The sequence below is a fragment of the Lepus europaeus genome, chromosome 18 (assembly GCF_033115175.1).
Source record: "Lepus europaeus isolate LE1 chromosome 18, mLepTim1.pri, whole genome shotgun sequence".
In the NCBI taxonomy this organism is placed as follows: Eukaryota; Metazoa; Chordata; class Mammalia; order Lagomorpha; family Leporidae; genus Lepus; species Lepus europaeus.
The window spans coordinates 61289963-61312329 of NC_084844.1; the positions used below are offsets into that span (position 1 = coordinate 61289963).

A 22367-nucleotide genomic window follows, 5' to 3' on the forward strand; every position below is an offset into this window, starting at 1 on the left:
GCTTGTGGTCCTGATAAGTGGTGGGTGTGGTTAATTTTTTTTGCAAAAATTCTGTTTGATGGCAAAGTCAATGAGGTGTCCATATATACCTCAGAAGAAGTATCTTTTCAAGGTGAAGGCAAACTGAGACTGAGGGGCTTTTGGAAAAACTTTGAACAAAACACATTTGCCACACTTGGTTAAGACACATCATTTATCTATTGAGATGCATCAGATTTGTTAACATTAGGTATAAGGTACAATGGGCATGGTAGATGGCATATAGCAATATGATTTTAGTAATCTATCATGAGGTGCTATTTTTTTTCCACTGGATTTAGCAGGTAAAATTGGGCTACCTAATGGGGTATACCTAGAATAATCACCTTTTTGTTAAATAAATCTGAGATAACAAATGTTAGTAAATGAAGACATTGAGTTTCCTTTTATTGGGCCATCTTTGTTATTTTAATCTGGGATCTGTGAATTCTCATTTTCTCTGGCCAAGTTGTATCTTAAAAACTTTATTTTATTCCTCATCATGTTAGACTAACTCTGCCACTTCCGGGATTTTTTTAGTACATCTGACAATTGGAAATGTAGACAATAATATAGTTAAAATGAAATGTACCAAGTAAAGTATTTATTTTTCTTCTGATACATATTTTGGAATTCTTCTAAAATTCCTATTGAGTGGCCTTGTTAAATTTAGTTCAGTCCCTGGTTAAGACTTATTGGAGCCACTCTACTGATTACACCTATGAAACTTTGTTCATAAATGCATATAGAACCTGGGAAAGTTGATGTATATCTTATACTATAGAGACATAAGATGGAACATCTTTTCTATCCTTTTTCATTATATAATTTAAAAACAAATTTTAGGTTTTCAATAGCATCAAATTATGTACTTTTCAGAAATGTATACATGCAGACAACTCTAATTTATGTATTTTACATTTTCCAGTCACAATTGCACATTATACTGCAGAATTTCTCAAGGTCTGTTTTTGGGTAAATAATTCCATTGCTTTTACTTTAATTTATTATAATGTTATTTCAGTTCTTTAAATGTTTATGAGTAGAATAATTATAGAAAAAACAAAAGCTACTTTCTATTTTTCCTTGAATCTCCTCCCTTATTTAAAAGTATTTATGAGCTTGATAGAGAAAGAAGTTGATGGAGTGAGAGAAAGCTAGAGAGCTCCCATGCATTTATTGACTGCCTAAATAATCATGCCAAGCAGAGGTGGGGCACAACTGAAGCCAAGAGTCAGGAATGGAATCTAGGCCTTCCTCTTGGTTGGCATCACCTTGCTTCCCCTGTTCTGCGTTAGCTGAGAGCTGGAAACTGGAGCTGGCACTGAAATCCAACTTTGGAAATTTGATGCAGAGATAGAGTATCTGAGCTAGCATCATAAACACTAAGTTAAATGCCTACTGTCTTTTAAAATATTTTTTCTCTGCATTTCTTTGCATTGACTGTGCATGGTGTTTCCCTGGAAATTCTTCTCTGTTCAATCCCTTCATAGCTTCCCTGATGGTTTCTTGTCTTTTTCCCTGAATACTTCTACATTCTTCTGAACATTGCTCATTCCAGAGTGAATATTGTCCCCCTTTCAACCTACTGTGCAATGACCATTGACGTAGTCTGGTCTTTTGAGCTGAAACTCCTGTTTCCCTCCAGCTTGGGCATTTTTCCCCAGCCTTTATACCATAGGTTTGACCCCCTGTTGAATGCTTCTGTGTGGCTGTCCAAATGCTCAACAAATCTGAAATGAAATAGCATCCTTCCTTCTTCTTCCATACCCATGTAGAAGATATGCAACTGCCATTGTTTGTTATATGACAGAGTTGACCTGATGACCAGGAGTGTTCTATCCCAGGTGATGATAGCATTTGAAGAGCTGGCTGTGTACTTTACCTGGGAGGAATGGCAGAACATGAGCCAAGCTCAGAAAACCCTGTACAGGGATGTGATGCTGGAGACCTACAGCAGCCTCTCCTCCATGGGTGAGTGACACTCATCACATGCCCAATGGTAACATTTTCTCACTATTTGACAGATAAGTGAGCAGTATTTATAAAGTTTAATGAAGGACAGGTATAGAATTGGAGTCCATGAAGAATCTGAATATCTACCATCTGAAAAGGAATTCAAATTGGAACACTGGTTGCATAGCTCCTGGACCAAGCTATTCACCTTCATTTAACCCAACGTAGTGATTTCACAAAGTTTTACATTATTTCCATTAATAGGACACTGTGTGACCAAACCTGACTTGATCTTCAAGTCAGGAGCAGAGCCCTGGATAGGGGAAGAATGCCTACATCAGAGCCTTCCAGGTCAGTGTGCATATTTCAGGCAGGGAGGCCAAGGTAGAAGTAGTGCAGCAGATGTTGAGTGGTGCTCTTTCCATGAGTTTTTCCCAAGTCTTACTTCAGACCCAGTTATTCTACAGTATCTATGGAGATCAGTATCTGGTAAAGGCAAAGGAAATGAAGTTAGTTCAGAAGTGAGGATTTCAGGTTTCCTTAGAAATATGGGGAAACCGTCATAGAATGCAACTAAACAAAGATTTTCCTTTTAAAAATCCCAGAAATGCTGTTTCCCTGGGAAGACAGAACATGAGACAACTACATATTCAAATCTTGTCCTGTGAATGTGATCCTGCTTAGAGTATAGACACATTTCACTCTTCTCCACCTGCAAGGAAATGATCCAGTAAAACTTCCCCATATTTGTGGTTGAAATATCACAGAAGTACAAAACCCACAATTTTTGTAAAAATGAACTGAAAAAGGGATTGATGCTATGGCTCACTTGGTTAATCCTCCACCTGTGGTGCCAGCATCCCATATTGGTAGCGGGTTCTAGTCCCAGTTGGTCCTCTTCCAGTCTAGCTCTCTGCTTTGGCCCAGGAAGGCAGTGGAGGATGGCCCAAGTGCTTGGGCCCCTGCACCTGCATGGGCAATAAGGAGGAAGCACCTGGCTCTTGGCTTTGTACTGGTGTAGTTGCGACCATAGCACCATGTATGGGGTGAACCAATGGAAGGAAGATCATTCTCTCTTTCCCTCTCACTAACTCTATCTGTCAAATAAATAAATAAATAAATAACATTAAAAATTGTCTGGAAAAAAAAATGGACAGTAGAAACTGATCAAGCTAAGCAACTACAGTTTTTTAAAAATTTTTTTAAAGATTTATTTTATTTATTTGAAAGACAGAGTTACAGGGAGAAGTAGAGACAGAGAGACAGGTCTTCCTCTGCTCATTCACTCGCCAGATGGCTGCAATGGCCGGAGCTGCACCAATCTGATGCCAGGAAACAGGAGATTCTTCTGGGTCTCCTACTTGGGTGCGGGGGCCCAAGGACTTGGGCCATCTTCTACTGCTTTCCCAGGCCATATCAGAGAGCTGGATCGGAAGAGGAGCAGTCAGGATTGGAACTGGTGTCCACATGGGATGCCACACTTCAGGCCAGGGCTTTAACCCACTGTGCCACAGTGCTGGCCCCCAAGCAACTACAGTTTATAATTCTTCTTCATGATTTGAAGCTACCAGCTCCTCTCTTCCAGTTCTTTACACAGAACCTAATATGGTTGAATGTAGTCATCAGAAGTTCCTTCTGCCTCTTTGTATTTTGTTACCTGTTATCCAATCCCCCTCTATCCCTAGCTGCTTCCCTTCTCAGCTTCTAATAACCACAGTTCTGTGTTCAGATCCATTATTTCCTTTCACTTCTACATGTGACAAGGACCATGTGACATTTACATTTCTATTTCTGGCATATTTCAATTAATTTAACAATATTTTGTTCTTTTTTGTATCTAAATGATGTTCCCTTGTCCATATTTTCATTGATGGACAGCTAGATTGGTTCCAAATCATGGCTGTGGTGAACTGTGTTATAGTGACTGTGTTATGGGAAAATTGCTCTCTTTGATATGTTTGTCTCATTTCCCATTTGTTGCACACAAACAAACCTGAGCATTGTATTCTCCCACACATGTTGGAGACTTATATTGTGTTCTGATTTATATTTACCTAATGGCTAGTGACATCGGGCATATTTACTTGGGTTTTGACCATTTATATTTTTTCTGAGAAATGTCTGTTCAGATCATTGCCCATTTCTTCACTGTATTTTTTGGATTTTTTTTTCAATTTATGTACATGTTCTGGGAATCAATCTTTTAACATATTCAGAGTTTTCAATTTTTCCTGCCATTCTGTTCAAGTATCTACACTGTGATGTTTACTTTGTTGTGAAGAAGTATCTTAGTTTGATATACTCAGATTTCTCTGTTTTTATTTTTGTTACTTTTGCTATTGGAATCTTACCCAAAAGCTATTATCTGTTGACTGTATTTTAGAGTTTCCCTATGTTTACTTAGTTTTTGGTCTTAGGATTAGATTTTTAATTCACTGTGAGTTCACTTTAACATAGTGTAAGAGATATTGGAGTATATTTTCAGGCTTCTACTTCCTCTGGACCAATTGTGAAAGCGATTCTTCTTTCTCCAGTTCATTTTAGTTCTTTTGTTAAATATGAGTTGCCGGTAGAAATTTGGGTTTATTTCTGTGCTACCTATTCTTTTCCATTGAACTTTGTGTCTGTTATTATGTTAGTGCTAACATTGCTTCTTCTTCTTCTTCTTTTTTTTTTTTTTTACAGTTTATTTATTTACTTGAAAGAGTTACAGAGATGTAAGGCAGAGAGAAAGAGGGAAATAGAGAGAGGTCTTCCATCCACTGGTTTACTCCCCAAAGGGCCGCAATGGCTGGAGCTGTGTCGATCTAAATCCAAGTGTCAGGAGCGTCTTCCAGGTTTCTTTGCAGGTGCTGGGGCCCAAAGACTTTGGCCATTTTCTGCTTCTTTCTCAGGCCATAACAGAGAGGAGGATAAGAAGTGGAGCAGCTGGGAAACATACTGGCACCCAAATGAGATGCCAGCACTGCAGGCGATGACTTTACCTGCTTTGTCATAGTGCCGACCCCTGTAATATGTCTTAAAATATAGTGTTGTGATGTCTCCAGCTTTCTTTGCTTTATAATATTGCTATAGTTATTAAGAGTCTCTCATGTTTCCATATGAATTTTAGCATCATTTTTTCTAGCTCTGAGAAGAACTTTGTTGGTATGTTGATTGGGATTGCCTTGAATCTGTAAATTGCTTTTGGTAGTATGGACATTTTGCTGATATTATTCTTCCTATCCACAAACAAGCTTTCTGTGAGATTGTCAAGAAGCCTTGACAAAAATTGCACTTTATTACACAATTTTTGGGGTCATTTAAATCCATATTTTTGTACTAATATTTGATAAATAATGAAAGACTTTCTCTGAGCATTTTAGTAGGATAAATTAAAAATATTTTTATCAATTTCTTCAAATATTGTTTAGATTCGATATTCAAATATTGTTTAGAGCCATTGTCTGTATTCCTTCTAAATTAGGATCTTTTTACTTTTTACCTGTTAAACTTGTCCCTTGATTCAACAACCCTTTTTACTGTAATGTAAACTTAAAATGTTATCTCATAAGCTAAAAAAAAACACAGAAAGAAAGAAGGAAAAGAGGAAGGGAGGGTGGTTGAGTATATAATTATGTTCTTTGAATTATATCTATAAACCATACTGAATCTTTTTAAAGCTAATTAAAATTAAAATAAAAAACTCTAATTGGACCAATATGACCAATATTTAAAACAAATGATGAGGCCGGCGCCGTGGCTCACTAGGCTAATCCTCCGCCTTGCGGCGCCGGCACACCGGGTTCTAGTCCCGGTCGGGGCACCAGATTCTGTCCCGGTTGCCCCTCTTCCAGGCCAGCTCTCTGCTGTGACCAGGGAGTGCAGTGGAGGATGGCCCAAGTGCTTGGGTCCTGCACCCCATGGGAGACCAGGATAAGCCCCTGGCTCCTGCCATCGGATCAGCGCGGTGCGCCGGCCACAGCGCACCAACCGTGGCGGCCATTGGAGGGTGAACCAACGGCAAAAAGGAAGACCTTTCTCTCTGTCTCTCTCTCACTGTCCACTCTGCCTGTCAAAAAAAAACAAAAAACAAAAAACAAATGATGAAAATCTGTAGATATCTTCAATTTTGATTATCATTCTTATTTAGGATATCTGAAAGAAATCCAGTTTCTCACTTTAAAATATACCAATGTATTAGAATTCAGTATTAAGGCTGGTGCCGTGGCTTAACAGGCTAATCCTCCGCCTTGCAGCGCTGGCACACTGGGTTCTAGTCCCGGTCGGGCTGCTGGATTCTGTCCCGGTGGCCCCTCTTCCAGGCCAGCTCTCTGCTGTGGCCAGGGAGTGCAGTGGAGGATGGCCCAAGTCCTTGGGCCCTGCACCCACATGGGAGACCAGGAGAAGCACCTGGCTCCTGGCTTCGGATCAGCGCGATGTGCTGGCTGCAGCGGCCATTGGAGGGTGAACCAACGGCAAAAAGGAAGACCTTTCTCTCTGTCTCTCTCTCTCTTGCTATCCACTCTGCCTGTCAAAAAAACAAAACAAAACAAAAGAATTCAATATTAAATGATTTTGTTTAAAGTGTTATTTAATATATTGCTTTAAGTGGTAATACTATGACCACTGAAATACAAAATCCTTATTATTTCTCATAAAACACCAAGGGCCTTTAAAACATCATCACTGAGGCCAGTGCCGTGGCTCAACAGGCTAATCCTCTGCCTTGCGGCACCGGCACACCAGATTCTAGTCCCGGTCGGGGTGCCGGATTCTGTCCCGGTTGCCCCTCTTCCAGGCCAGCTCTCTGCTGTGGCCTGGGCGTGCAGTGGAGGATGGCCCAAGTGCTTGGGCCCTGCACCCCATGGGAGACCAGGAGAGGCACCTGGCTCCTGCCTTTGGATCAGGGCAGTTCGCCGGCCGCAGCGGCCATTGGGGGGGGAACCAACAGCGAAATGAGGACCTTTCTCTCTGTCTCTCACTGTCCACTCTGCCTGTCAAAAATAAAAAACAAAACAAAACAAAAAACCATCATCACTGAAAATATTAAGAGACCTAAAATATAACATTCTTAAAACTCAAGTGACTACATTCAAAGTTTTCAAATATGCAGGGATAGTTCCTGTCAAGTAACCAAATAATTAAGTGTATATATGTAACAGCTTCTATAAATTCTTTTGGCAAGGGGCCGGCACTGTGGCATAGTGTGTGAGGCTGCTGCCTGCAGTGCCAGTATCCCATAGGGGCACCAATTTGAGACCTGGCTGCTCCACTTTCAATCTAGCTCTCTGCTGTGGCCTGGGAAAGCAGTGGAAAATGGTCCAAGTCCTTGGGCTCCTGCACCTGCGTAGGAGACCAAGAAGAAGCTCCTGGCTCCTGGCTTCAGACCGGTACAGCTCCAGTGGTTGTGGCCAACTGGGGAGTGAACCAGTGAATGGAAGAACACACTCTCTCTCTTTCTCTGCCTCTCCTTCTCTCTCTGTGCAACTCTGACTTTCAAATAAAATAAATAAATCTTTTTAAAAAAAATCTTTGGGCAAATAGATGAAGCTATTTTTTATACATTTCAAATAAATAGCAAACATACTAGAAAAATATCTTGAATAAAATTCGAGCAACTCAAAAGTATACGAAGAAATTTCTCACCATAACAACATAACTGCCACTAAATTTCCAACCTTAATTTTCCACAACTTATGATCTTTAACTGCAGGATGAGTAATAAATTGACAGAACAGTGGCCTATGTATCAGGATATTTAATTCTATACAGAATTATCACTGCTACAACTTACCTATGTGACCTTGAACCATTCACTTTACTTCTCTGGGCCTTGGCATTTAGCATCCTCATGTGAAAAAGGAGGTCTGGATAAGATCATCTGTACTCAAGATAGACTTCAAAGATCTCTCAGTTTCCAAACAGGCACCTTAAGGTAATGTAAAACTTTAGATCAAACCTTACATTTTTAAAAATAAATATATTTTAACTGTTTCTACAACTAGTACAAAACAACTCACATTCAAATGTGTACCATGCCACTTTTCAATATTTTGGAATAATTATCAATTATAAATTCCAATAGCATAGCAATAGTCATAAGAATACAAGGGCCGGTGCTGTGGCATAGCGGGTAAAGCTGTGGCTTGCAGTGCCGACATCCCATTTGGGTGCCGGTTCTAGTCCTGGATGTTCAATTTACTGTCCTGCTCTCTGCTATGACCTGGGAAAGCAGTAGAAGATGGCCCAGGCCTTTAGGCCCCTGCACCCATATAGGAGACCCAAAAGAAGCTCCTGGCTCCTGGCTTCGGATCGGCACAGCTCTAGCCATTATGGCCAATTGAGGAGTGAACCAGTGGGTGGAAGACCTCTCTTTCTCTGTCTCTCCTTCTCTCTGTGTAACTCTGACTTTCAAGTAAAATAAATAAATCTTTTTTAAAAAAGGACTAACTACAAAGGAAGATGAAGATTACAAAATTGTAGGAAGGGCATTTGTACAGTAAACAAATATACTGATTTCTGATGTAATATTTGAGTACTTGAAGCAGGAAAGCTAAGTAATTCTTTGCCAAAATAACATGTTTTGTCCAGCGTAAAACCCATTTTCCATCCCAATACACAAAGGGATTTGGGGCAATAAGGAAAAAAGAAGCCCATACATGCAGAAATTTTAAGCAAAACAAAATAGAGAATGTGTATTTAGTTTCATGTAAATCACATGAGAATTAATAGTATTCCACCAATTTCCAATAAATATTTTTAACTTTAATTAATGATGAATTTTCAGTTACATAGCAGAAAACTTATACCTTCTCCCATAAGACTGAAACAGAAACTTTTTAAAAGTAAAAACTGATGAAAGAATTCTGCAATACATGTTAATGTTAAGTAGCCCAGCAGAGTTTATTTAGAAATACAAACACACACACACAGAAAATAAATACATTAAAATCTTACTGAATAGTTCATGATAATACAGGATCCAATATAGTGTGCAAAAGATTCTGGATTTCCCAGTCACTTTGTATAGGAAATGGTTTTCTTTGCTATGTAGCATGTAACTTTAGATTCCTGAACACCTCCGCTTTGCTTCTCACTTACCCTGAGTCCCAGCAAATACAGAAACACAGCTGCTGAATCATTCATTTTCCAGATTTGGGAATATCAAAGAATTAATGAGTATAGACTGTTGTACAGCAAAGACCAAGAATATGCAAGGGAGGTCAGGAAAATCAATTGAACAAGTCAAAATACTATGAATGTATACTGAATGCTCTGTTTTTAATGTCTTGCTTGCCTAAAAAGACATGAGGGCTATTGCTGTCTCTCTTGAAATGATTAAGGAGAAGATATCACCAATGCTGAAGAAAAATGAATAAGCTCAACAGTAGAGCTAATACAAAATCCCAAAACTCCAAAATAGAAAAACTGGATATGCATTCCTTACACATATCCTGAAGAAGCAATGAAGTAGAACAAATATAAAATTAGAAAAAAAAATTTAACGATTTATGTTTATTTATTTAATTGAAAGAGTTACACAGGAAGAGGTAGAGACAGAGAGAGGGGTCTTCCATCCACTGGTTCACTCCCCAAATGGCTGCAATGGCTGGAGCTGCACCAATCCAAAGCAAGGAGCCAGGAGCTTCTTCCATGTCTCCCATGCAGGTGCAGGGGCCCAAGGAGTTGGGTCATCTTCCACTGCTTTCCCAGGCCATAGCAGAGAGCTGGAGGGGATGTGGAACAGCCAGGATTCCAACCAGCACCCATATGAGATGCTGGCACCGCAGGTGGTGGCTTTACCCACTACAACATAGTGCTGACCCCCAATATTCTTGTCAAATTAAGAAAATTTCACCTTTGTTTTAGAATAAACTCCTAAAATATCTAAACTGGGGGAATACATAATTTCTTTCTTTAGAAATCAGAAGAGAAAAAGAACACTTAAAGGCTACTGTGACACCACACAGAAGGAATGGAGAATCTTGACCTCAATCAGCCTAGGGACAGAATAAAAGGGAGGGAAATAGGAACAACAGAATTAAGATGAATAAGCTTTGACAGCTGAGAGAGTTTGAATGTAAAAAAAAGGTATTAACTATAACAATAGAGAAAAGTCTGAGAGGAAAAAACAATGTTAAGACATATTAATGGGGTCAGTGCTGTGGCTTAGTAAAGTCAACACCTGCAGTTCTGGTACTCCATGTGGTTACTGTTTTGAGTCCCTGCTGCTCTACTCTGATCCACATATCTGCTATGGCCTGGGAAAAGAGCAGAAGATGGCCCAAGTACTTGGACCCCTTCACCTGGGTGTGAGTGCTTAGAGGAGGCTCCTGGCCCCTGGCTTTGGATCAGCTCAGCTTTGGCCACTGTGGCCATTTCTGGAGTGAGCCAGCAGATGGAAGAACTCTCTCTCTCTCTATGCTTCTGCCTCTCTGTAACTCTGCCTTTCAAATAAATAAATTAATTAAAAAACAGACATATTAATGAAATAATTACATAGAAACTCCAGCAAGCAATAGAAAATTGGTAGTTAAAAGCATACCTACAGCCAAAATCAGGACAAGGATAACAACATTCTACCTTCACACTGTCACCCTTGAAATTACCCTATATTTCACATCATTCTTATTAATTGAGATTTTATGAAATTTCAATAGAAATTAATGATATTTCCAGTGCTGGCACTGTGGCATCACAGGTAAAGCTGCTGCTTGCAGGGCTGGCATTCCACATGGGTGCCAGTTCTTGTCTTGGCTACTCCATGTCTCCTCCAGCTGTCTGCTGTGGCCTGGGAAAGAGGTGGAAGGTGGCCCAAGTCCTTGGGCCCCTGCACCCAGGTGCAGCATGCAAGATAGATTTATAAAGATGCATTTTGGATCTCAATTTTACCCAGAACCAAGAATCAGAGTGAGATTGGTACTTCCTGGTGCTCCACCTCCAAGGCCAGTTCTGACTCTGAACACTGTTGCAAAGGATTCAGAAGATGCATCAGAAAGTGCAGGAATGTAGTTCCATGATTAGCAATGTGTTTCCTGGGAAAACAGAATGGGGGAATGCTGTGAAGCCTTTGAGGCATTTATCATCCTGGCCTATGCATTCATAATTTATTTTCTGACTACTTATTCTTCTCACATCTAAATAGAAAGTAATTTACAAAATGCCCTATCACTGATTTCATCACAGGGCTTTTAAAAAGTTTTCCCTCGCTTCGACGTCTCTTTCTGTCCATACTTCTCTCTATGTAACTGCTTTCACATAAACAAATAATTTTTTTTTTTTTTTTTTACTTTTTGACAGGAAGAGTGGACAGTGAGAGAGACAGAGAGAAAGGTCTTCCTTTTGCTGTTGGTTCACCTTCCAATGGCCGCCACGGCTAGCACGCTGTGGCCGGCACACCAAGCTGTTCTGAAGGCAGGAGCCAGTTGCTTATCCTGGTCTCCCATGGGTTGCAGGATCCAACCACTTGGGCCATCCTCCACTGCACTCCCTGGTCACAGCAGAGAGCTGGCCTGGAAGAGTGGCAACCGGGACAGAATCCGGCGCCCCAACCGGGATTAGAACCCGGTGTGCTGGTGCCGCTAGGTGGAGGATTAGCCTGTTGAGCCACGGCACCGGCCAAAAATAAATATTTCTTTAAAAATCTCCCTGGTTTGGTCCCGGTGCTGTGGAGCAATCAGTTAATCCTCCACCTTCGGCACTGGCATCCCATGTGGGCAGCGGTTCTAGTCCTGGCTGCTCCTCTTCCCATCCAGCTCTCTGCTATGGCCTGGGAAAGCAGTAGAAGATGGCCCAAATCCTTGGGCCCCTGCACCCAGGTGAAAGACCTGGAAGGAGTTCCTGGCTCCTGGCTTCAAATTGATGCAGCTCTGGCCATTGTATCTATTTGGGGAGTGAACAAACAGATGGAAGACCTTTCTCTCTGTCTCTCCCTCTCACTGTCTGTAATTCTACCTCTCAGGTAAAGACATAAAAAAAAAAATTAAAAATAAATGATTTATTTAAAAAAAAAATCTCCCTGGTTCACTTTTCTCCCAATCTTGATAAATGGAAACATTTCAGTGTCTCTCCAAGCACCAGCACTGCTGACAGCTGCTAACCTGATATTCTTGGTCCTGGCGTGCTGGTGCATAGTGTGGGGCAGGGTAGCAACAGGGTCTGGGGGAAGACATGCTAGTGATGGCCCCTCAGGGTGGCTGGGAACACAGCAGCAGTCAGTGCCCCAAATGACATCAAGTCCACCATATTATAGCCCCTAGGTCAGCCTCTTGTCTCCTCACCATCTCCTTCACCAAAACTTATGATAGACAAGCACCTGCATGGTGTTGGGCTGGCCTCATGAGAGGTGATACCAGAGCTCATGTGAGCCCTGGATGGGTATCCAACATGATGAGTTGGTTTGGGAAGATAAGAAAAGCTCACAAATCTTGCTAACATAGTCACTGGGGCAGAGAAAGTCCAAATGCATGTGATCCCAACAGCAGTCCCCTCTAGCATGGGCAGCTGGGAGAGTTTATCTAGCTTAGTCATGCACAAGAATCCCTTAAAGCCTACAGAGCAGAGGTAGGAGAAGCAGTTTATGCTGTCAAGGCATGTGGCACCATTAGCACAAGGCTATGTTGGACAGCCATCACATTTACCTGGTAGCAGCACCCACAAAGCCCACCAGGCAGGGGCAAGTGAAGTTGATGACAAAGTCATGGACATCTTAGAACCACCTGCCATTCTGGCGTGGGGAGTGAAAGAAGATATTGATGCTGACATCTGCAGTGCAGCACAAGGCAGAGTCCACAGTCATCCTGTGCCCACAGTCATCCCTGACTCTGTCATACATGGACTGGCTGTTCTGTGGTGGGGCGGTGTGTGCTACAGACATGCTCATCTGGAGAGGAGAGGAGACATGCGGGAAAGCTTCTTACATCTGGTTCTCAGACATGATTGAACCCGACTTAACAGGTCCTCCAGACTCAAGGCTCCATGGATGTGACTCATATTAGAAGCCAGCCCCAAAGTGGGTGTAGTGTTCTGGGGGAAACCACATCGAATTTGGAGTCAGGAGACTCCTGGCCCTGGCTCTCTTGAGTGTGTCTCACACAAAATGTCTTTGTACAAGTTAGAGCTTTTCTATGGGCCTCAATTTCATCACCTGTAAAGTAAGCATAATATTTAGCAGCTGCTTTCCCCTACTTTTAGATTTATATGAAGATTTGTCAACAGATATTATATTTTCAAAATGGTTAATTATCACATGTTTGAGAGTGAGCAGTATGCAATATGTATTCAATAAATATATGAAACTTCTCTGGAGACACGTGGAGCCCCAGCCATGAGCTCCCCTCCTACCTTTGTCACAACATTTGCCCTCCCTGCCATTGTGGCAAATTCACATGCACGGTGGGTGGCAGGCACTGTGCTGGCAACCAGGGCTCTTCATGCAGCCCTCACAGTGCTGCCCCTCCTGCCTCTGACTACCATCTCCCTGTTCTCATTTCAGACAATGCTGTCATTTCTGGGCTCTGCTACCCCTGAGATCTGACCTTAACCCAATATTCTTACCTGACACTGGCATGGCATTCACGAATGATGTAGGAGAATCTCTCATGCACCTACATCCTTTCTCACATGGTTTTGTAGTTGTCTATGTCTTGTCATCTGTCCACCAGGACTGGAAGTGCTGTTAGGGTAAGCATTATATTCCCACCATTCATGTTCTGTCACTTACACCCAAGAGAGTACCAGGCATGATGCAGACAAGTCAGCCCTGTCTCCCTCCCTTCTCTGCTCCACACTCCCACAGTGCTAAGGGCCCTCGATCTCCTCCTCTTCCATCCCTCCCTCTGCACAGCTACCACCTTGAGACCCACACACACCATGCTCCACCCTCTATGACCCCATGTGCTCTTCAGTTCCAGTGGCTCCAAACAGAAAGATGCAGCAAGTGAGTCAAGCTTAGTTCTATCCATGAAGCCGAGATACTGTGATCCATCGTCACTCAGTGAGTTGTGGATGTTGGCCTTGAATGCTCTGATAGTGCTCAGTTCTCCTAGAGCATTGCAGTCTCCCAGAAATCAGATGCCTGCCTGCATATTACATTCAGCTGGGGCCATGGAGCTCCGCAGCACTCTTGTTGGAACCCTTTCAACTTACTCATAGTTCACATCTATTGCTCTCTTCTCTGTGTGCCCAGCCATTCCTGCCAGAGCGGCCAAGACAGAGTGAGTTTATTTAAGAATCACCATGCTGAGCCTGTGGCAGGACACCTCACTGGAGCCTTATAATGCATATTTTGGCTATTCTGGGAAAAATTTTTACTTATGTTCTCCTTTATTGTACTTTGAGTACCTGAGGTTGGTAGACACATGAACTCTGAATTTGTGAGGTATTCCAAATTTAGCTTTGAATTAAATAATTTTGTGGGCTTTGAATTTAACTTTTTAAAGACTGTTCTTACAGCCTCTGATTATGCCTTCTGGTTTCTAAATAACTGCATCATAATGAGGACAATGGCATATAGTAGCAGTTAAAAATGTTTGGCTTGATGATTGACATAGGGATTACAGATCACATCTTCCTATGAGAATGTGTCCTGACTTTATGGGCTTTTTATAAGTGGATTGGAGGAAGTATTTATTACTGGTGAACATTAATATGCTGAGAACACCTTGTCCTTTAATAATACAATCCAAATTCAGATTTACACATGAATTTTCTCCTGCTTTCATCTACCATAGTAAAGCATTGAACTCCTGTTGATTCTAGCTTTTAGATCTCATTGTAATCTTGCTTCTTCTACATTCCCACTGCCACAGTTCCTTGGTTCAGGTCCTACTAAATTACCTTTAATAGACTTTTTCATTATCCTCCCTACCTTTCGTTTCCTTTCCTTTATGTCCAAAGCCTTTTGTCAATCAGCCCACTCTCCCTGCCTACATCATGCTGCTGAGTATCTCTTACTCCAATTTCTAGGGAAATCAAGTGGCTGCTAATTCTTTCAACATACCACACAAAGGAATGTTTGATAAATGCTTATTGAAGGGACTGGTGCTGTGGCTAGGCAGGTAAAGGCGCTGCCTGCAGTGCTGGCATCCCATATGAGGGCTGGTTCAAGCCCTGGGCACTCCACTTCCAATCCATCTCTCTGCTGTGGCCTGTGGCTTGGAAAAGCAGTAGAAGATGGCCCAAGCCCTTAAGCCCTACACCCATGTGGGAGACCCAGAAGAAGCTCCTACCTCCTGGCATCAGATTGGTACATTTCTGGCCATTGCGGCCAATTGGAGAGTGAACCAGCAGATAATAGACCTCTCTCTCTCTCTCTCTCTCCCTCTCTCTCTCCCTCTCCCTCCCTCCCTCTCCCTCTTCCTCTCCCCCTCCCTCCCTCTTCCCTCTCTTTCTCTCTCTCTTTCTCTGCCTCTCCTTCAGTCTGTGTAACTCTGACTTTCAAATAAATATTTAAAGAAATGCTTATTAAATAGAGAAATGGAATGCCTTCCATAGCTAGGGTGAACGTTTAACTTGTTTGGCCCAAGATGTTTCTGGTTTATACGTATCAACAGTGTATAATTATTAATATGCCCTTTTTATGATCAAACTTGCATCAGAACAAATTATATATTCACTTAAGTGTGGCAGTCATCAAATAGATCTCTATTTCCTAGGCCCATCTATTAGGTAGTTCTTGGAGCTCAGAAATCTTATTTATTTATATATTTTGTATATCCTCAAATATTCATTTAAATAAATACTGACTCTGTCAAGATGCTGAATTTTAATTTCACATCAAATATGTTTATTGCCCCATGAAGTTTTCCATCTGGCAAGAAGGAGCAATCTATCCAAAGAATATTGCCTGACCTTGTAAATACTAGTGTGAAGTCAGTGGATAAAGATTTAACCACACCTAATCCAGCAACAAATTTAATTCCATGAACTCTAATTCAGAGAAGTAATCAGTTATCCATTTGAACTTCTACTTAAAAAATCAAACAATCCAAAAAACAGAACTACCTAAGAATTCTTAATACATACATTCCATTTTGATATTAAACATAAGAAAAAATTACCATGGAATAATAGCAATTTTGAATCTCCTTCCTTTTTCAGACAAGTTATAATCATATGTGGTTCTCTACAGTGTAAATTATTGTAGGCACTCTTCTTCTCTCTCATTTTTTTTTGCCCTATGAGAAATTTAAGGTTTAGAAACTGAGCCTCAAGATGAAAGAATGATTTTTTAAAACCAGTATTATATTTTCATTGGCTTTTAGCTTAGACTTTTTTAATGCTATTGTCATGGGCTTTTTCTGAACTCTTTCCACTCAATTTCCTGTTTGAAAATTGATAATATTGCCCCCAGAATTGATCTAAGGTATAAATGACATGATGTAAGACATTTAGCCACCTAACCTGGCTCCTTGAAGATACTCAGCAATGTTGGCTCTGCATCCAATTCCTCTGTTGGTCTCTGTACTTAGTAAATTAAAAGAAGGTGTAAAATGATTTGTAAAGAACAATCAATACAACGCAAATAAAAGTTTTATTCTCAGAACTGGATGTTAAACTGTCTTCTACACCTGTGTTAAAAGTTACATTTTATTCATAGTCATTTATGATTTCGGAGAAGTTTCCAGGGACAATGCAGCAAATAAAATTTTTCTGGAAGAAGATAGAGGTTATAAGGGAGTCAGGATTTGGGGTCAATTAGCAGCAGTGGGTGTCACTCCATAAGATTTTGCTTCTGGGTCTGGCGCTGTGCTAAAGCCACTGCCTAAGTGCCGGCATCCAATATGGGCGTCGGTTCAAATTCCAGCTGCTCCATTTCCCATCTAGCTCTCAGCTGTGGTCTGGGAAAGCAGTAGAAGATGACTCAAGTCCTTGGGCCCATACACTCGCGTGGGAGACTTGGAAAAATTTCCTGGCTCCTGGCTTTGGATCGGCTCAGCCCTAGGCATTGCGACGAATTTGGGAGTGAACCAGTGGATGGAAGACCTTTCTCTCCCTCTCCCTCCCTCTCTCCCTGTCTCTCTCTCTCACTTTCTGCCTCACCTTCTCTCCTAACTTTGACTTACAAATACATAAACAAATACATCTTTAAAAAAAGAGAAAAGAGCCGGCACTGCGGCAAAACAGGCTAATCCTCCGCCTTGCGGTGCTGGCACACCGGGTTCTAGTCCCGGTCAGGGCACCGATCCTGTCCCGGTTGCCCCTCTTCCAGGCCAGCTCTCTGCTGTGGCCAGGGAGTGCAGTGGAGGATGGCCCAAGTGCTTGGGCCCTGCACCCCATGGGATACCAGGATACGCACCTGGCTCCTGCCATCGGATCAGCGCAGTGCGCTGGCCGCAGCGCGCCTACCGCGGCGGCCATTGGAAGGTGAACCAACGGCAAAAAGGAAGACCTTTCTCTCTGTCTCTCTACTGTCCACTCTGCCTGTCAAAAATAAAAAAAAATTTTTAAAAAAGAGAAAATTCATATTATTAAAAAAAAAAAGATTTTGCTTCTGGAAAGGAAGGTCACCAAATGATCCTTGAGATTTTGGGGTGGGAAGGACAGGAAAGAGGGACTTAACAAAAGCCAACGCCCTCTGGTGGTGGGCACCCACCCCAGCCTGCAGCCCTTGGGGAGGGCCAGCAGGTGTCTCTGGGATGCTGCGGCCTGGACTCCATTTCCCAGAGTCCCTAGGAGCTCCGACGTAATCTGCGTTCCGTGTGCCTGTGCGCATGCGCGTGCTAGTGCCCGCCCATGGGGCTCTGAGTTGGATCAGAGGGAGTTCATTTCTTGTTCGGGGTCAGCCCCAGGGCTGTGCTGCTCCTTCCCCCGGATTTACTGCATTTCCTGCTCTGCACGTGCGGTCCCAGGCGGTTTCCGAGCGCTGACCCGGAGCCTGCCTCCTGCTGCTTCCCTCTTCATCGTCCGCCTGTGGGTCCCGCGTGCCAGGGACTCTTCTGCCCCGCATTCCCCGCTTCGCTCCCCGTGTTTTCGGAAGAAAGGGTACCTGCCCCCGGGACTTTCTGCAGCAGGTTTGGGGTACAGGAAGGGGCGGGGACGCGTGTGGGAGAAGGGTGGGTGCCAGGGCGGCTGGCGGCCCCCAGTGAGGCTCACTTACTTCACAATGATCATGGCAGCTTCCGCCAAGGTCAGGGCTGGGACCCGGGCTGTTCTGTGTCCCATCTCCGCTTCCCAGGCTCCCAGCGCCCGGCCAGTCCCCTGCGGATACTCACCCAAACTGTCCCTAAGGTGCTTTATTTAGTGGTTACAGGAGAGAGAGGGCAGCGATCTGGGAACCTGCACGCGCAGGGCAGCTGCGAGCACAGGGAAGGAAGGCGGGGAGACTCCTGCTCTCCAGTTAAATAAGCCGGGCTCCCACTGCTGTTGGTCTCAGAATGCAGTCTGGCCGGGCCTCCTGCTGTTTCCTGGGCTGGCTCCTGCGGGGTGGGGCTGGATGGCCTTCAGCAGGGAGCCTGGGGCAGCTGAGGGGTGGGAAGGAGGATCTGACTAAAATCTGCCCCACTGCTCTCATTCCTGTTTTTCAGATAAGTTATAATCATATGTGGTCTCCCCATCGGAGACCAGGATAAGTACCTGGCTCCTGCCATCGGATCAGTGCAGCAGCCATTGGAGGGAGAACCAATGGCAAAGGAAGACCTTTCTCTCTGTCTCTCTCTCACTGTCCACTCTGCCTGTCAAAAAATTAAAATAAAAAAATAAAAAAAAGTAAAATTCAGTAGATGTCATCTAGTTTCACCTTCACACCTTCACCTAAGCCATGACAGACGGAATAAAACAAAACAAAAGTATCCTCAGTATATAGAAGGTATACTATTTTTGCAAGCCACAGAGAAGAGGGAGAAGGAAAGTAGTGAGACTGGAAAGTTTGTGGCAAAGGTAATAGGCACTGGTCAAGAATTTAATAAGCCCATTAGGAAAACATTAAGGTTTCTTTATTTCCATGTAGACTCTGTCCTCTAGAGGTGAGCAGGGTCCTATAAACCCACTTGTTGCACAAATGAAAACTCAAATATTGTCTCTCCCGGAGATGGAGTCTGCTATTGGTTTTGATCCAAGAGGGAAATTACTTGCATCATAGTTTGAGAACTAATGGACATCACAGGTGATCTAGAGAATTTAGAAGGTTTATGAGCACCTAGAGTGAAAAAGTCACTGAGAGCACAAGGACAGTGCCCAGAGTTTATTTTGATGGATTTTAGCCCCTTTCATTGGGGGAGGCCCATATAAGTGGGACTGATTTGTAGCAAAGGTGACAATTAATTTTGTAAATGAGGTACGGATTGCACTAAAACCCAAGTAGGATGATTAGGCTTGTATGTACTTGAGAAGTGTGTCAAATCATCTCATTCAGGGAGGTTGTCATCTATGTGATGCATGCTTTTGGTCCTGATAAGTGGTGGGTGTGGTTAATTTTTTTTTTTGCAAAAATTCTGTTTGATGGCAAAGTCAATGAGGTGTCCATGTATACCTCAGAAGAAGTATCTTCAAGGTGAAGACAAACTGAGACTGAGGGGCTTTTGGAAAAACTTTGAACAAAACACATTTGCCACTTGGTTAAGACACATCATTTATCTATTGAGATGCATCAGATTTGTTAACATTAGATATAAGGTACAGTGGACATGGTGGATGGCATATAGCAATATTGTTGCCGTTGAATTCTCAACAATGTTGCAGTGGGTTCATTTCTGAGAGGAGCAGCGTGGTGTGGGCAATAGGTGCGGAGTCACCACACAGACCCCGGGAGTCAGGTGAAAGCAGGCTTGAGGCGAGCGGCCCACAGACTCGTTTATTACAGTTGGTACAACAGCTTATATAGCCAAGACCAGCCAATCTGGTCAAGGGGCGGTCTATACCCCAACCAATCACAGCCTGTTGCCAGGCAGTTTCCAGAGCCATCCAATCACAGCCTGTTGCCAGGCAGTTTCCAGAGCCATCCAATCACAGCCTGTTGCCAGGCAGTTTCCAGAGCCATCCAATCACAGCCTGTCAACAGGCAGTTTCCAGAGCCATCCAATCACAGCCTGTCAACAGGCAGTTTCAAAGCCATCCAATCACAGCCTGTTGCCAGGCAGTTTCCAGAGCCATCAAATCACAGCCTGTCGCCAGGCAGGCTCCATTGCCAGGTGGGTTTCAAAGCCATTCCTGACTAACTGATGCTCACTTGCCAGTGGCCACCTTCGCATGGCCTTCTCATTCCACTACATTTCCCCCTTTTTGTTTATTTTTGAGCAACGGGAGGCATGATTCTTGGCCATACCATTGTTGACCCCGTTTCCATGTGGTCTCCGTACGCAGCTGTGCCTGTCTTAGGTTGTCCCCCAGGGGATCTTACCCATCATTGACTAACCAGCGCTCAAATCGAGAGACCACAGGATTGCTTGCTCAGATAGGGGTAGGAATGAGGAATAATGGTATCAGGAATGGCATGACCACACACAGGCTGTGGGCCATTTGAGTGGCTGACCAGAGCTAGTGGGGTACACAACAGTAACAGATATGGTTTTGGGCAGTTTCTCAGGGTAGGATGATAGGGCAGGTGTGTCTGCTAACAAGGCGGAGTCTCGGTCTTGTTCAGCTGGTTCTGGTTGGCTGTCAGTTGCAGGCTTGATGTTTCTGGCTGGTACCCAAATGGGCTGTTCCGCATTCTCTGGAAAGACACAAGCATATCCTCGACCTTTGGTTAATAGAAGCGTTTTTACAGGCGTTGGAATCCAGGGCCTGAATTTTGCATCCACTCCTACATTAACAGCAAACATGCTGATGGCATGGGATCTAGCGGCTGCCCTGAGAGATTGGGGTACCCAAGGACTGCCACAAATGTGGGGATCCTCACTGGGTGCAGATGGGATTACCTCGAATGAGTTATTGTCTAGAGGTCCTCTTAGTTCATCCCACCGGTATGTGGGGAGTGGCTGACTAGGCATTGCTACCTTGTTTGCTACATTGTTTTTTTCACTGTCGGAGCTCTCTCTCCCTAAGTCATCAACCATTGTCTGTGAGACAGGGACCTGGAGTGTCAGGCTCCTATCACTCACAGATTCACTATCTTTGATAATCTGCACAGGATTCTGAGAGGGGGGTATCTTTTCCATGTCTGAGCGCTTAACAGCGGAACGGTACACCAACTCTAGCCAAAGGAAAGACATGTACAGCACAGCTGCCGTAACAAAGCAAATTCCTAGCACCTCAGCTGTGGATGGCATTTTGCAGGAGGTTTCCCTACGTTAGACAAACAGATAGTGGTGTATCAGATCGCACATATGTCCTGTGCTTAGTGGGGACTTCCTTGATTCGTTAGGTCAAGGCCGTATCCCCACACGGTGTCTCTGGAGCGTCATCTCTCTCAAGTGAGGGAAGATGACTTGGTTCCGAATTCTGGGATGATCAGTCTCTTATGTGAATTCGCCAGGTGAACCGAAAGTAAAAGGAGGAGCCGAGAAGCGACATACACTTCAGGGCGGTGTGTGCTAACCTGGGGTCACTTAGACCGAGGACAAGGACAAGGAAAGGGGCGTAGAAGGGGGTTCTGTGCTCACCCTCACAGAACCGAACAGCACACAAAACACCGAGGGGCCTACTTGCCGAAATCCAGGGGGGACCTCGCCGAGTCCGACACACTGTCTCTTTCTCAGTCACGTTGGTGCGCCAGATGTTGCTGTTGGTTTCTCAACAATGTTGCAGTGGGTTCATTTCTGAGAGGAGCAGCGTGGTGTGGGCAATAGGTGCGGAGTCACCACACAGACCCCGGGAGTCAGGTGAAAGCAGGCTTGAGGCGAGCGGCCCACAGACTCGTTTATTACAGTTGGTACAACAGCTTATATAGCCAAGACCAGCCAATCTGGTCAAGGGGCGGTCTATACCCCAACCAATCACAGCCTGTTGCCAGGCAGTTTCCAGAGCCATCCAATCACAGCCTGTTGCCAGGCAGTTTCCAGAGCCATCCAATCACAGCCTGTTGCCAGGCAGTTTCCAGAGCCATCCAATCACAGCCTGTCAACAGGCAGTTTCCAGAGCCATCCAATCACAGCCTGTCGCCAGTTTCCAGAGCCATCCAATCACAGCCTGTTGCCAGGCAGTTTCCAGAGCCATCAAATCACAGCCTGTTGCCAGGCAGGCTCCATTGCCAGGTGGGTTTCAAAGCCATTCCAGACTAACTGATGCTCACTTGCCAGTGGCCACCTTCGCATGGCCTTCTCATTCCACTACAGCAATATGATTTTTGTAATCTATCATGAGGTGCTATTTTTTTTTACTGGATTTAGCAGATAAAATTGGGATGCCTAATGGGAAATAGCTGGAGTAATCAGCTTTTTGTTAAATAAATCTGAGATAATAAATGTTGGTGTATGAAGACATTGAGTTTCCTTTTATTGGGCCATCTTTGTTATTTTAATCTGGGATCTGTG

General features: G+C 43.5%; 1 protein-coding gene across 7 annotated transcripts in view; it reads left to right on the top strand.

Annotated features, from left to right (window-relative positions):
• The window catches only part of LOC133777157 (zinc finger protein 345-like), a 51525-nt gene that overhangs the window by 18865 nt on the left and 10293 nt on the right, over positions 1-22367 (top strand). For 2 of the 7 annotated variants that reach the window (XM_062216622.1, XM_062216624.1), the window contains exon 2: positions 1832-1992. The exons of 1 other annotated variant lie outside the window; for it this stretch is intronic. The gene's annotated coding sequence lies outside the window, so the exon portion shown is untranslated. Of the gene's footprint in view, positions 1-1293; positions 1993-21964; positions 22089-22367 lie in introns of those variants that run through there. 4 more of the 7 variants (XM_062216620.1, XM_062216623.1, XM_062216621.1 and 1 more) reach the window with 3 other exon arrangements.